Genomic DNA, 14,350 nt, shown 5'->3' with positions numbered 1-14,350 from the left:
TAAGAGAAAATATAATTATAGAAATGTATGAGGTAAGCTGCATGACTGTTTTCTAGAACAACTGTGGACTAAGTGCCCTCACAAGTCTTTTCAGCATTTAGATGTTGTGATTCTATGGATATTATTATAGTACAAAAGACAAAGAATACAGGACCAAAGACAAAGAAACCAAGGCAGATGTACTGAAAATCAGGGGACAAATCACAGTAAGAATATATTACATTCCTTGTTCTGAGGAACTAGGATCTAGTTGTCTACATCAAGTAAAACTCTTTATAAAGCCATTCCATGCACAACCCAAAGAATTTCTTCTTGACTGATATTTTAGCAAGCAGAGAACAGTCTTCTAAATTTTTCTCCTTGCCACCTCATAATAAGTACCTTCATTTATTTATCTCAATGCCTTCTGTTGTTTCCACCTGAGTAAGATATGCTTCAGGGTTAAACCTGGCAACCAACACTCGACCGTGACTGGTGACAGCTGACACCAGGTAAATGGATGGAATGATCCCTGGTGTTGCCAAGCAGTTTTCTCATAATTTGGCATTGACATGGTTACTCCTCATGGACCCTGAGCATGTAAAGAGAAGTGTTTCTTGCCACATCATTCTAACTGCTCTTTGGGGAAGGACTCTCAACCTTCAAGGGCACTATACATCGTTGTTATCTTCTCTGAATAAGTGCTAAGTCTCCTCGACCCTTCCCTAGACAGCACCTAGGGATTTAAGGCAGAGTATCTTAGAGTATTTCCAGTTATAGGATATGACAAATTTAAACATCAGGTTTAAAAATAAATGAGCAAATAGGTGAGACCCTAAGGTTGCTGAAAACCAACCACAGTGAAGAGAAAGAAAAAAAGAATGATGTGGGAGAGGATAGGAAGTAGGAAGGGGAAGAAGGAGAAGGAATATTTATTAAATGCCTACTGTGTTCCAGGAGCTAAGATGACACTTTCTTTTATAACATCTAACCATGTGAAGTGCATATTTATTGTCTCATGATTGCAGTTGAGGAAACTGATGTGAGACTGTAACTAACCTGTCCAAGTGTACACAAATACTAAGCACCAGGCTCTACCATGCTGGATTCAGGCTGAGAAAGTCAGCAGAGAAAGACTGGTTGTGGGTCACAAGTTTACAGAAGTTGAGAAAAATAATACAGGGCCTTGCATCCTTGATGTTTGAAACTTGTGCAATTGAGATAGCATTTCTTACTATCTCAGCTAGAAGAGTATTTACAAACATCAAGATAAATTAGTTGAACACTACTGAAGTTATAACTTCCCTGGAATGTCTCCTCCTAGTTAAGAAAAAAATAGATGTAGATACTATCATTACCAAGATAGATACATATACTATAGTACTTTGAAAGTAACAAAGCAAAAACACTAGAAAATTCTGCAAATGACACATTTTAAAGATATTTATTTTCATTGTGAATTTTACAGATCTGCAGTAATGTTTCTGTTCAGATGGGTAAATATATCTAAACAATATCAGAGCTTCCCGCTGAAGAATATAAGTTAATATCAGGAGCTTGATGACTCCTTGATGATCTCCATTATCACTTTGACCTTGATTGTAACTATGGCCACCATGATCCTAAAACTTTAAAACCATGAAACACTTGAAGGTTCACAAAGTACTTTTTCAAATCATCTCATTTAATTCTAATATGTAGCCTAGATGGCTATTGTTCCTTTATAAGGCTCGGAAAAAAATGGACTTGTCCCAACTCACTCCTGTAATACGTATCAGAGTGGAATTTGCAAACTAAGTTCTCTGCTTTCACTAAAATATTATGTTTACAGCCATATTTGTAATGTTTCATAACATATTTATTCTCTGATGATAAAACAATTTACAGAAGTATCTTCAACTGATTTCACTGAAGTTAAACTTAATCGCGTCTTAATGGTGATGGCAAATAGTTTCAGTTCAAAGTAGATTGCATTAGTTATTTATGATTTGACATTTTAGAGTTTGCCAGAAACTCTCAGGGATAAAGGAAAATACTAACTCCTCCTTGAATTTGCCTGGTAACTGTCTAGGTTAAGGAAGAGTGTAGAGCATTATGTATTTATAATCTGATAAGCAGCTTGATAACCAGAAGCTGAATCCAAAAAGTTCATCTTGAATTGCACTCTAGGCTGCGATGCGTCTCTCCACATATCCGTGTATGTGCAAATAAGAAGTATGTAGATGCATGTATATTTATAGCTATACACATATGTATTTATATATACATAGTAATATGTAAATATAGATGCCACTTCCTAAATACCAAAACATGCAGTCTGTATAAGTTCTGTTACTACGTGGAGTGTGAGGAGTGTGACAGATCGCCTGGTGAAATGTTATCCGTTATACACAAGACAAAATTAACATCACTCTCTCACTGAGCTTATTAAAAAAAAAAATAGGATCATGAAATGAACTAAAATTTCCCGTTGAAAATCAAACATATTGGTTGGTCTTCTTCTGAAAACCTCTAATTGTTCTAACAGAAATCACCCAATCATTTAAATCACTCAAATTTCTATTTGTGGAATGTGTCTGAAGACACACTTGGGTTAGGTGTCTTTGCTTCAAAGAAGTGGATATGCTCAGCACTCCCCTGCTCAGCTGAACCTTCTCTCTCTCTCTCTCTCTCTCTCTGTCTCTCTCTCTCTCTTTCTGCATTGACCTTGAATCCCTGGTGCTCAAGCTATAGGCCCATCACCAGCCTCCTGTTGGAAGAATAACTGGGACAAGCACTTCATATTAGATAGATCTTATCATGTTTCACCCAGGTTTTAAAAAATTTTGGGCTCTTTCTTGGGCATTTCCTTCTAACTGCCCACCTATGACTCTGGAGAATCTAGAGAAGTGTTAGTCTGCTCCTGGATTTGCTTGTACAGGGGGTTTTTAACAGGGCCTGGAGATAACAGGTCTCTGAAGCAGGTCAATCAATGACTGACAGGCACAGGATTATGAATTCTCTTGCCAGTGTTGGGACAAAATCAGAAGTGTAATTTATACTGTGTAACTCCCATGCAGGATCAACTGAGACTGGGATTTGCCTGGAATCACGTCCTTACTCAGCTTCCTACCCTTTCTGGTTTTGCTTCCCCTGCTTTCCATCCAGTGGAAGGAAATAAGTGACCTTCACGGGGCCGGTCTGCATCACCAGTGGCACTCTGGAAAAATGTTGCCCTTCCCTCCTTCCTTCCTTTTCCTCTTCATCTCCTTATTTCTTCTTCTTTTTCCTTTATTCTTCTCTTCCCCCACCTCCCCTCCTTTATTATGTGGTTTCTTATCCTAATTCCTTTGAAAAATACACTCTGGCTTATAAATTGATAAAATAATGAGAGCTAAGATTAATGGAACATGTACTACCAAGTAATGTTCTAAGCCCTTTGCATTTCTTAATCCTCATACCAACCCTAGATATAGGTATTGTTATTTTCTTTGCTTTATGGAAGAGGAAACGTACTTTCCTATAAATTAAGGCAGAGAGATTAAGTAACTTGCTTAAGGTCACACAGCTAGGATTTGAAGGCAGGGATTCTGGCTTCGGAATCCATGTTTTTTTCAGCTCATCATACTTAGAAAACATACTTAACTTTTTGAGTCCCAGACATGATTCTTTCCCAAATGGCAAGAATTTAGAAAAGTTCTGAATTTTCTATGCCTCATTTTCTCTCCCTCTTACATTCTTTCTGTAAAATGGTGTTTCCTTGTGACTTATTTTCACAAACTAACAAAAGAGTTCTGTAAATAAACTCCATTTATTATTGTTCTAAACTCTTACTTGCAGAAAATTTAAATATAGCCATAATTTTGTCTAACATTAAATTATCCTTTACTAAAATCTTTGAATGATTTGGCTATGATCCATTATTACTGCTTTTTAAGTCATCACCAAAATAGTACACAGGATTCAATTTCCAAATTGTTCAAGAGATTTCCTAAGATGTTATATAATGAGTACATTACCATCATGCTATACTGCTTGTTAGCTAGTTACATGGAAATGACATCATTTATAAAGATTAATTCAGTACAACAATTTTTGCTTATAAATGTGAAGAAACTGCCACACCAAGTCACTATGACCAAGAATTTGGATTACAAGCCTCATGAAAAAGATGGTGCTTCCATTATTTCTATAGAAATGAGAACCGGGGCAAACAATTTCTTCCCTTTCTTATGAGCCTATATTTGTGTTTTTGCCTTTTCTAAGGCCACTCCTGCGATGTATGGGGATTCCCAGGCTAGGGGTCTAATCTGAGCTGTAGCTGATGGCCTATGCCAGAGCCACAGCAATGCAGGATCTGTGCCAGTCTGCAACCTACAAAACAGCTCATGGCAACGCTGGATCCTTAACCTACTGAGCAAGGCCAGGGATCGAACGCACAACCTCATTTTTCCTAGTCGATTCGTTAACCACTGAGCCACGACAGGAACTCCCTCTTATGAGCCTATATTAATGAAATCCAAAGTCAAAGTAATTTGATACATTTCAGAGGAAATAAACATGGGGTTGGAGTTGATCAAGGGCATGTTATTCCAAAAGGAAGATATTCTGTTGGAAGGTGGCTGTCAGATACCATAGTATCTGGACATCAGTACCCAATCCAACACATGATGGAGAAGGGGGAGTCTTGGCTGGCTTGTGACTCTGGACAAGTCTCATAACTTTTCTAAATTAGACCCCTTGGCTACAATAAAGCAATTTAGATAGGAAGCTACCTGATCTTATCCAGATCCATGAGTCTTTGGTTACTAAAGTCTGTGGGTTTAGTTTTGTTTGACTTCTGATTGGAAAGAAGCACCAGGATTTCCAATTTCATCCATTAAGTGCACATTGGCTTGGGCTTTGGACAATCACCCTTGTAGATTCTGATGCCACCTTTTGGATATATACCTAAGCAGTCTTTGTGATCAACAAATCATCTGACATGTTCCATTGTTACATTCAATTATAGGGTGCCCTGGAGAAACAGGTACCTGCTGTTCATCAGCCGATGCCCCTTGCCATATATGTCTGTATGCTTACAACTTCTAAATCAACTATGGTGGTAAGGTGGAACAGAAGAGTAAGATGAGAGAAAGGAGGTAATGTCAATGTGAAGGCTGCTGGACAAGAAGATGGTTGCATCTGGCTGATGACTTATAAAAAAAATACCAGTGTTTCTCTGCATTTGAAGTTGGCCATCTATTGGCTATTTACTTGTCAGCTTTACTTCATGCAAGAAAATGGAAAAGAGAAAATAACATAGTCTTTCATTCTATGTGATGTTCCCTCAATTTTTCTGGGTGTGCAACAGAAATTCACACTTAACACTGCAAAAAGCTTTCTCTCCTGCAAAAGAGAAAGTCAACTCTATATGCACAAATATGCACTCCTTTTGCTTATATCTGTCAAGACTTATTAGTGCTACTTCTATAGCCATTTTTCAAAATGCAGGGGCTATAACAGGAAAAAAACAAAGTCCCTGTTTTCATAGAGTTCACATTTTACTGGGGGAAAGAGACAAATAAACTATTAAATAATATCTATTCTGCTATGAAGCAAGATAAAGTATAGAGAATAATGCAAGAGGGAATGTTGCTATTTTGTACAGGGTAGCCAGGAAGTCCTTTCTGAGGTGATATTGGAGTAAAGATATGAATGATGGTAGCTATGCACAAACCAGGGGAGGAGTCCCCCCAGAAAGAGGAAACAGCAGGTACAAAAGTCCCACAGGGAAATACTGTGATCTGTTCCAGCAACGAGAAGTCTAAGCATGGCTGAAGGGTATGATGTCTTGGGGAAAGCCATAGGAAGGAACAGCAGAAAAACTGGCAGGGGCAAATTCACATAGACATATTTTGGATGTCAGAGTATGTCTCATTCAAAATGAAATGAGAAAAAGTGAGTTTTGAGCAGGAGAATGACATGATCTGACCTGCATTGACTTTGTGTAAAATAAACAAGTGAGCAAGAGAAGAAGCAGGGCAGCCAGTTAGGTATCAAGGTGGTTGTGCCTCATAGAATGTGCTTAGGAGTGTTCCTTCTGCAATTTTTTGGAAGAGTTTCAGAAATATGGCTTTTAACACTTCTTATAATGTCTGGTAATTTTCACTGGTGAAACCGTCAGGTCCTGTTTTTTGGCAGATTTTTAACCACATTTTCAATTTCAGTACCTATGAATGGCCTATTCATATTTTCTGTTTCAAGGTAATTATTGATATATATGTACTAATTGTCATTTTCTTAACTGTTGTGGATTTATTGATGTTGGACTTTTTTCTCTTCTTTTATTCTCTTGTGATTTGATGGCTTAGTGTTGTATTTGGATTGTTTTCTTTCTTTTTTTTTTTTTTTAATGTGTGTGTCTATTGTGTTTTTGTTTTGTTTTGTTTTTGGTTAGTGGTCCCCAGGAGGTTTTGATCTAGCATTCTATACATATGCAAAATTGTTTTAAGTTGCTGGTCCTTAATTTCAAGTGCATTTTCAATATTCTGCATTTGTACTTTCCTCCTCTCACAATTGCTGGTTTTGATATCATATTTTTGTGTGGATGATTTCCTATCTTTATTGTATTTTGTCTTTACTGGTGAGATTTCCCATTTTCTTGTTTCTAGCTGTGCTCTTTTCTTTTCAATCTAGATAAGCTCCTTTAACATTTGTTGTAAAACTGGTTTGGCGGTGCTGAATTCCTTTAGCTTTTGCTTGTCTGTAAAGCTTTTGATTTCTCCATCATATCTGAATGAGAGCCTTGCTAGGTAGAGAATTCTTGGTTGTAGGTTCTTCCCCTTCATCACCTTAAATATATCTTGCCACTCTCTTCTAGCTTGCAGAGTTTCTGCTGAAAAATCAGTTGTTATCATTATGGGGGTACCTTATATGTATGTGTTGATTTTCCTTTATGCCTTTTAATATTTTTTTCTTTGTGTTTAATTTCTGCCAGTTTGATTAGTATGTATCTCACTGTGTTTCTTCTTGGGTTTATCCTATATGGGATTCTCTGTGCTTCCTCAACTTGAGTGTTTCCTTTCCCATACTTGGGAAGTTTTCAGCTATGATATCCAAATATTTTCTCTGGCCATTTCTCTCTCTCTTTTCCTTCTAGGACTCTTATGATGTGAATTTTTGGTAATGCTTAATATTGCCCCAGAGCTCTCTTAGACTGTCCTAAATTCTTTTCATTATTTTTTCTTTATTATTTTCTATAGCAGTGATTTCTACTACTCTTCCATCTCACTTATTTGTTCTTCTTCCTCAGGCATCCTGCTATTGATTCCTTCTCATGTATTTTTCATTTCAGATATTGTTCTATTCATCTTTGTTTGCTTGTTCTTTAAATCTTCTAGCTCTTTGATAAACATTTCTTGTAACTTCTCTATCTATGCCCCATTTTTTTCCCAAGATCATCCCTCTGAATTCTTTTTCAAGTAGATGGTTTATCTCCTCTTTATTTAATTGTTTCTTTGTGTGCTTTTATCTTGTTCTTTTGTCTGAAATATATTTCTTTGTCATCTCATATTGTCTAATTTTCTATGTTTGTGGTCCCCTTGACAGCAGGTATATAGATGGGGCAGCTGGTGCCCAGTACTGGAGTTCTCAGGGAGTACTGGTGGCTCACATGCACCAGAGCACATGATGGGAGCAGCAATATAATGCTACCTCTCCTTGAGTTGGGTGGCTGCTAGGGATGGGGGTTTATGAGGTGGCAGTGTTTCATTGTTCTTGGGAAAACTCTTGGAGCATGGGTGGGGAGTTGGCAGCTGCTCTAGAAAGATGCTGTTCCTGCACCCCTCCCTTTGCTAAGCAGCCCCTGTGACTTCTCTCTGTAGCTTTGATGGGGGCAGCATATGTTTTTCCATTGCCAAGCAGTAGCTACTCACACTATGGCTCCTGGAGCTGGTGTAGGTGGTGTTCTATCACCTGAGAGTGTGTTCAGGGAACAAAGCTATAGTGGTGCATCCTGCCTTTCCCTCCAGCACCCGCAAACAAAGGTTTCTGGCTTCTAGGCACTTGAGTTTCCTCAGCTTAAGCTCCCAAATGTGGTCATCTTAGACTCTAGTACCTCCAAGCTATTTCTTCATGGTCAACCTATTTTTTCCCCATGGAATCAGCCCCAGTTCTCTCCTTGAATCTGATCTCCAAAGCCTGAGTTTTAGTTCCCAGCCCCTAATGGCACCATTAGATGACATGATATTATATATCAAAAATCTTAAAGACATTACCAGAAAATGAATAGTTCATCAATGAATTCAGTACAGTTTCAGAATACAAAATTAATATCTAGAAATCTACTGCATTTCTATACACTAACAATAAACTATCATAAAGAGAAATTAAGGAAACAATCCCATGTACTGTTCCACCAAAAAGTATAAAATACTTAGTAATAAAACTACCTAAGGAGGCAAAACACCTCTATTTTAAAAACTATAAGATACTGATGAAAGAAATTGAAGATAATGTAAACAGATAAAAATATATACCGTGTTATTGTTATTGGAAGATTCAATGTTATTAAAATATTAATACCCAAAGTGATCTACAAATTCAGTTCAATCCCTATCAAATTACCAGTGGCATTTTTCAAAGAACCAGAACAAATGATTTAAAAATTTTGCATAGAAACACAAAAGTCTCTGAAGAGCCAAAACAATCCTGGCTATATATCCAAATAACCCTTCAGAATAATAATTTGAAAAGATATATGCATCCCAATGTTCACAGCAGCCTTAGGTACAATTGCTAAGGTAAGGAAGTAAGCTAAGTGTCCATCAGCAGATGAATGGATAAAGAAAATTTGGTATATATATATATATGCAATAGAACATATTCAGTCTTAAAAAAGAATGAAATTTTGCCATTTACAGCAAAATGGGTGGACTTGGAGGGCATTATGCCACGTGAAATAGGTCAGACATAGATAGACAAATACTGTATGATATCACATGTACACGGAATCTAAAAAATACAAAAACATAATATTGTAGGTCAACTACATTAAAAATTAAGAATACAAATTTAAAATTTTTAAAAATTTAAAAATGCAAAATACATAGACTAGTGAATGCAGTAAAAAAAAGAGAGAGAGAGGGAGCAAACTCATAGAAAACAAACTAATGGTTACCACTGAGGAGGGTAGAAATTGCAAATGGGGTGGGGAGTGAAAGGTACGAACTGTTAGGTATAAAATAAGCTACAAGGATATACTGTAAAACACAGGAATATAACCAATATTTTGTAATAACTATAAATAGAATATAACTTTGAAAATTATGAGTCATTCTACTGCACATCTGTAGCTTACATAACATTGTATAGCAACTATACTTCAAAAGAAAATAAATAAAAAAAATAATTGTACTATTTATAGCACAAAAAAACCTGATTGTGCTAAAGAAAGGAGAGTGGAGAAAGGAAGACTCAATATAATACAAGGTTTCTTCTTAAATTGTTTGCTACAAAAGGGAACAAAAAAGGAGGTCTTAATCCAAGGTAAAAATAGACACAAGCATAGTTGTTTGTTTTTTATGGACACTGGTAAAGCATCATTTTAGTCTTTGGGGAAAAGAGGGAGAGATGATGAGGCAGAAGAGTCTCAGCTGAGGTAGTTGAGAAGCAAAGTCCCTAAGGAGTGAGAGGGAATGGGACAAATTGGTGTTTAGGTGGAAAGTAGATCATGATACTGAATATCTAACAAAGGTTATCAACTTATATTTGTCTTTTATAATAGCTAACCAGGTTCCATTTAGCTCCTTGTGTTCTTTAGTAAAATGCTCACAATAAGTCTGCAACATAGATACTACCATTATTCCCACTTTACAAACAATGTAACTGAGGTTCATAAATCTTTATGACCTTCCCAGAGAGTTACATAGCTGGAAAGTGGCAGAACTAAGACTCAAACCAAATTATTCTAAAGCAAAGCCTATTCCTTTACCACTGCATGCTATTGCCACAAAAGACATCCAACATTCCAGCTCTTGCATATATTAGACAGAAGGCCCCCTGGGTCTCCTCACTAACACTGGTCCCACAAGCTGACACCAGCAATGCAGAACAGAATGTGAAACATCAATGACAGAATACTGAGTTGGAGTTCCTTTTAAGATTAAGTTTTGTTTAATATTTTTGGATAATTTTTCACCAATTCATTATTGCTAAAGACAGTTACATACCAGAGAATCAAACCACCATTAAAAGACAGGGAGCTGTGACAGAGGTAAAGTTCTGTGTAGATGTGGTGTTTCCTTCATCCTATACTTATTTTTTTTAATTTTATTTTTATTTTTCTTACAGAATAAAATACATATATTTAAACAATTACATCCACACAGATTATTATATCATAGATCTTAAGAAACAGATTAAGTGACTCCCTCTGGAGAAGGGGAATGGAAAATATGCTGAGACAAATAGGAAATTTATTCTATACTTTATCGCATTTTGTATGGCTTTCATCTTTACTACTTAGTATTATCTATTACATTTCAATTTTTCTTTAAATATTAGCATTATATTAAAATTGTGTATATTGTGCAACTAAAATTTATAAAGAAGAAAGCCTTATATACCATTAAATATTTTATATAGCATAATAAAAAGAATAACTTAACTGGTAAGAATAACAAAAATAATACACCTTCTGAAAATAAGTAAAATATAAAATGCATAAATTGGTTAAAAAACAGTGTAACTATATAAATATGTCCTCACAAGTTGTTACATCTTATTGATTCTTCAATATAGGCATTACACCATTCCAGGTGATGTGATAAACAAGACATTATAGACCTTACATTGTACCATGGAGAGAAATGATTATTAATAATACAATTGTAGAACTGTATTATTTAATTGTACAGTTTCATTATTTAATTATAATTATCATAAATTCTTTGATGGAGAGAAAATCAGAATCAGATCTAAGGAGACTTCAGCATTCCAAGAATGATGTCAAATGACCCCCTTCATGGTGGATTATGCACTTATTTACTATGAGGTACATTTCTTCTCCAGAGATTCCTTGTTTGCGTATCAATTGTAGATTTTTGGTTTACAGATATTCTAAAGTTTTGATATGAGTCTATATGTATATGAGATTGTTTTAAGTTGTTGTTCTCTTAATTGCAAGTTTATCTCCAGTGTCCTGCATTTGTACCCACCTCTTCTCATGATTTAGGATTTTGGTGGTATAATTGTGCATGGATGATTTCGTATCTTTACTGTATATATACCTTTACTGGTGGGCCTTGTCATTTGTGGAATTTTTGTTTCCTGTTGCTGTGTTTTCTTTTCTGCCTTTTAGTATTTGTTGTAAGGCTGGTTTAGTGTTGCTGAATTCTCTCAACTTTTGCTTATCTACGAAGGTTTTGCTTTCTCCTTCAAATCTGAATGAGAGCCTTGCTGGGTAGAGTAATCTTGGTTGGAGGTTTTTTCCTTTCATCACATTGAGTATATCATGCCACTCCCTTCTGGGCTGCAGAGTTTCTGCTGAAAAATCTGTCAATAACCTTATTGGGGTTCCCTCATATGTTACTTGTTTCTTTTCCCTAGCTGCTCTCAAGATTTTCTCTTTGTCTTTAATTTTGATCAGTTTGATTAATATGTGTCTCCTTGGGTTTATTTTATGTGGTACTTGTTGTGCTCCCTGGATTTGAGTGAGTGGTTCCTTTCCCATGTTAGGGAAGTTTTTGGCTATTATCTCTTGGAATATTTTTTCTGTCCCCTTCTCTCTCTCTTCTCCTTCTGGCACCCCTATAATACGGATGTTGGTGCATTTAATGTTGTCCCAGAGTTCTCTGAGACTCTCTTCATTTCTTCTCAATATTTTTTCTCTTTTCTGTTCTGCACCTGTAATTTCCACTAATCTGTCCTCCACCTCACTTATTCGTTCTTCTCCTGTATTCTGCTGTTAGCTGCTTCTAGTGAATTTTTTTATTTCAATTATTGTATTTTGCATCTCTTCTTGTTTAAGTTTTATATCATGGATCTCTTTGGTCAGTGTTTCCTGTAAGTTATCCATCTTTGCCTCCAGTTTATTTCCAATGTCTTGCATCTTCTTCAGCATCAACAGTCTAAAGTCTTTTTCCTGGAGGCTGAGAATCTCTTGATCACTTAGCTGATTTTCTGGGGTTTTTCCTTTCTCCCTCATCTGAGTTATAGTTCTCTGTCTTTTCATTTTTATAGGTTTTTGGTGTGGTGATCTTTTTTACAGATAATAGAGTTGTAGCCTCTCTTACTTCTGGTGTCTGCCCCCCTTGTGGCTGAAGTCAGTATGGGGGCTTGCTGTAGGCTTCCTGATGTGGGGGGCTGATGCCTGCCCACTGGTAGGTGGAGCTAATTCTAATCCCTCTGGTGGGTGGGGCTTAGTCTCTGGATGGGATTAGAGGCAGCTGTGTGCCTGAGGGGTCTTTAGGTAGCCTGTTTACTGAGGGGCAGGGCTGTGATCCCACCTGGATTGTTGTTTGCCCTGGGGCTTCTCAGCTTCTGACTGACAGGTGGGGCCAGACTGTCCCAAAATGGCCACCTCCAGAGAAAGGCAGCTGCTGAATATTCCTGAGAGCTTTGCCTTCAATGTCCTTCCCTCACAACAAGCCACATTCACCCGTTTTCCCATGATGTCCTCCAAGAACTGCAGTCAGGTTTGACCCAGGTTCCTTTGGAAAGTTTGCTTTGCCCTGGGACCCAATGCACATGAAAGTCTGTGTGTGCCTTTTAAGAATGGGGTCTTCGTTTCCCCCAGTCCCATGGAGCTCCTGCACACAAGCCCCACTGGCCTTCAATGCCAGATGCTCCAGGGGCTCTTTCTCCCAGTGCCGGATCCCCACACATGAGGGTTTGATGTGTGGCTCAGAACTCTCATGCCTATAGGTGAGTCTCTGGGAACCAGTTACTTTCCAGTCTGTGGAGCTTCCCACCCAGGAGGTATGGGGTTGTTTATATAGCAAAATCACCCCTCCTACCTCTTGATATGGCCTCCTCTTTTTCTTCTGGAATAGGGTTTCCTTTTTAAGGTTTCTGGTCCATTTGGGTGGAGATTGCTCAGCCTTTAGTTGTGAATTTTGTTGTTGTGAATTTTGCTGGAGAGAAGTTGAGCTCCAGTCCTTCTATTCCACCATCTTAATCTGGAATCCCATCCTATACTTAATTTTAAGTACAACCAACAACAGATATATCATCAATTGCCTTGATTATTAGATTCATTGTTTCTTTACTTTTTCAACACAGGTCTTGGTCCATGGAATCATTGACCAGACATTCTAAAGCACTGGGAAATTAACTGTTTCAAGGAATTAGGCTGTAACTGGGTCTTCCTTCCCCAAATCCTTGCTTTGATCTCATATTGGAATTGTAGCCTTTATGAGGCCATCCTAGAGTTGTTAGTATTAATAAGATAATACATGCAAAGTGCTTGTAACATAGTAAATATTCAATTTAAATATAGGTGTTATTATCTTCTTTATTGTAGATGGGGTTAATTTCCTTCCTTGTAGTGTCTGAATTTAGCATTAAGTTTATACAAACATCATAAAAAGAGTTCCCAGCTTTTATTATTTACAGAAGCAATTTCTATTAAGATACAGGTTACTTATTCTTTCAAAGAAAACTCACTGCAAAATAATCTATAAAATCATCTGTACTTTTTCATGATAAGTTTTTGATTATTGAAATAAACTCTTTAGTATATTCAGGTTTTCCAATACTTCTTTACAAAATTTTTAATTAATTTCAAGTTTATTGGCATAAATCATGGATTGTATTTTTGTTTTTCATCACTACTGTAGTCATTCTTATGTACTATTTAAAAATTTCTAACATTACTGTTTCTACTTTTTTGCTTTTTTTACTTAATTGATTTTGCCAGAAGTTTCTTAATGGTATTAGTCTTTTCAAAGAAATCAGCTTTGCTTTTGTCAATCTTTTCTATTGTTTCAAAAAATGCTTATTCCTTTAGTTTATGCTGATTTACATTTTTTTCTTTCTATTTTCTTTGGACTAACTGTGATGCCTTTCTTCTAATTTCTTGACTTGAAGCTTAGCTTATAATTTTCAATTTTTCTGCTTTTCTTATGTAGGCATTTAAAATTATAAATAGCTGCTAAGCAGTAATTTAGCTTCATCCCAAAAGTCTTGATGTTTGGAAGTTTTATTGTTTTCCTTCTAAATACTTTTTTATTTCCATTATTATTTCTTCTTTAATCCACACATTATTTAGAAGTATGTTTTTTTGGTTTCCAAATGTATGGTATTCATTTGGCTCTGTATTTATTTTCCCTTCTAACTTCTAAAATAATTTCATCATAGTAAAAAATGTGGTCTTAATTATTCTAATTTTTTGGTATTTTTTTAAGATTTG

The sequence above is a fragment of the Sus scrofa genome, chromosome 4, assembly GCF_054392235.1.
Source record: "Sus scrofa isolate SSC_HxYL_T2T_F1_AM1 chromosome 4, Sscrofa_HxYL_maternal_Yorkshire_Landrace_v2.0, whole genome shotgun sequence".
NCBI classification, from domain to species: domain Eukaryota; kingdom Metazoa; phylum Chordata; class Mammalia; order Artiodactyla; family Suidae; genus Sus; species Sus scrofa.
This window is presented reverse-complemented; position numbering follows the sequence as displayed.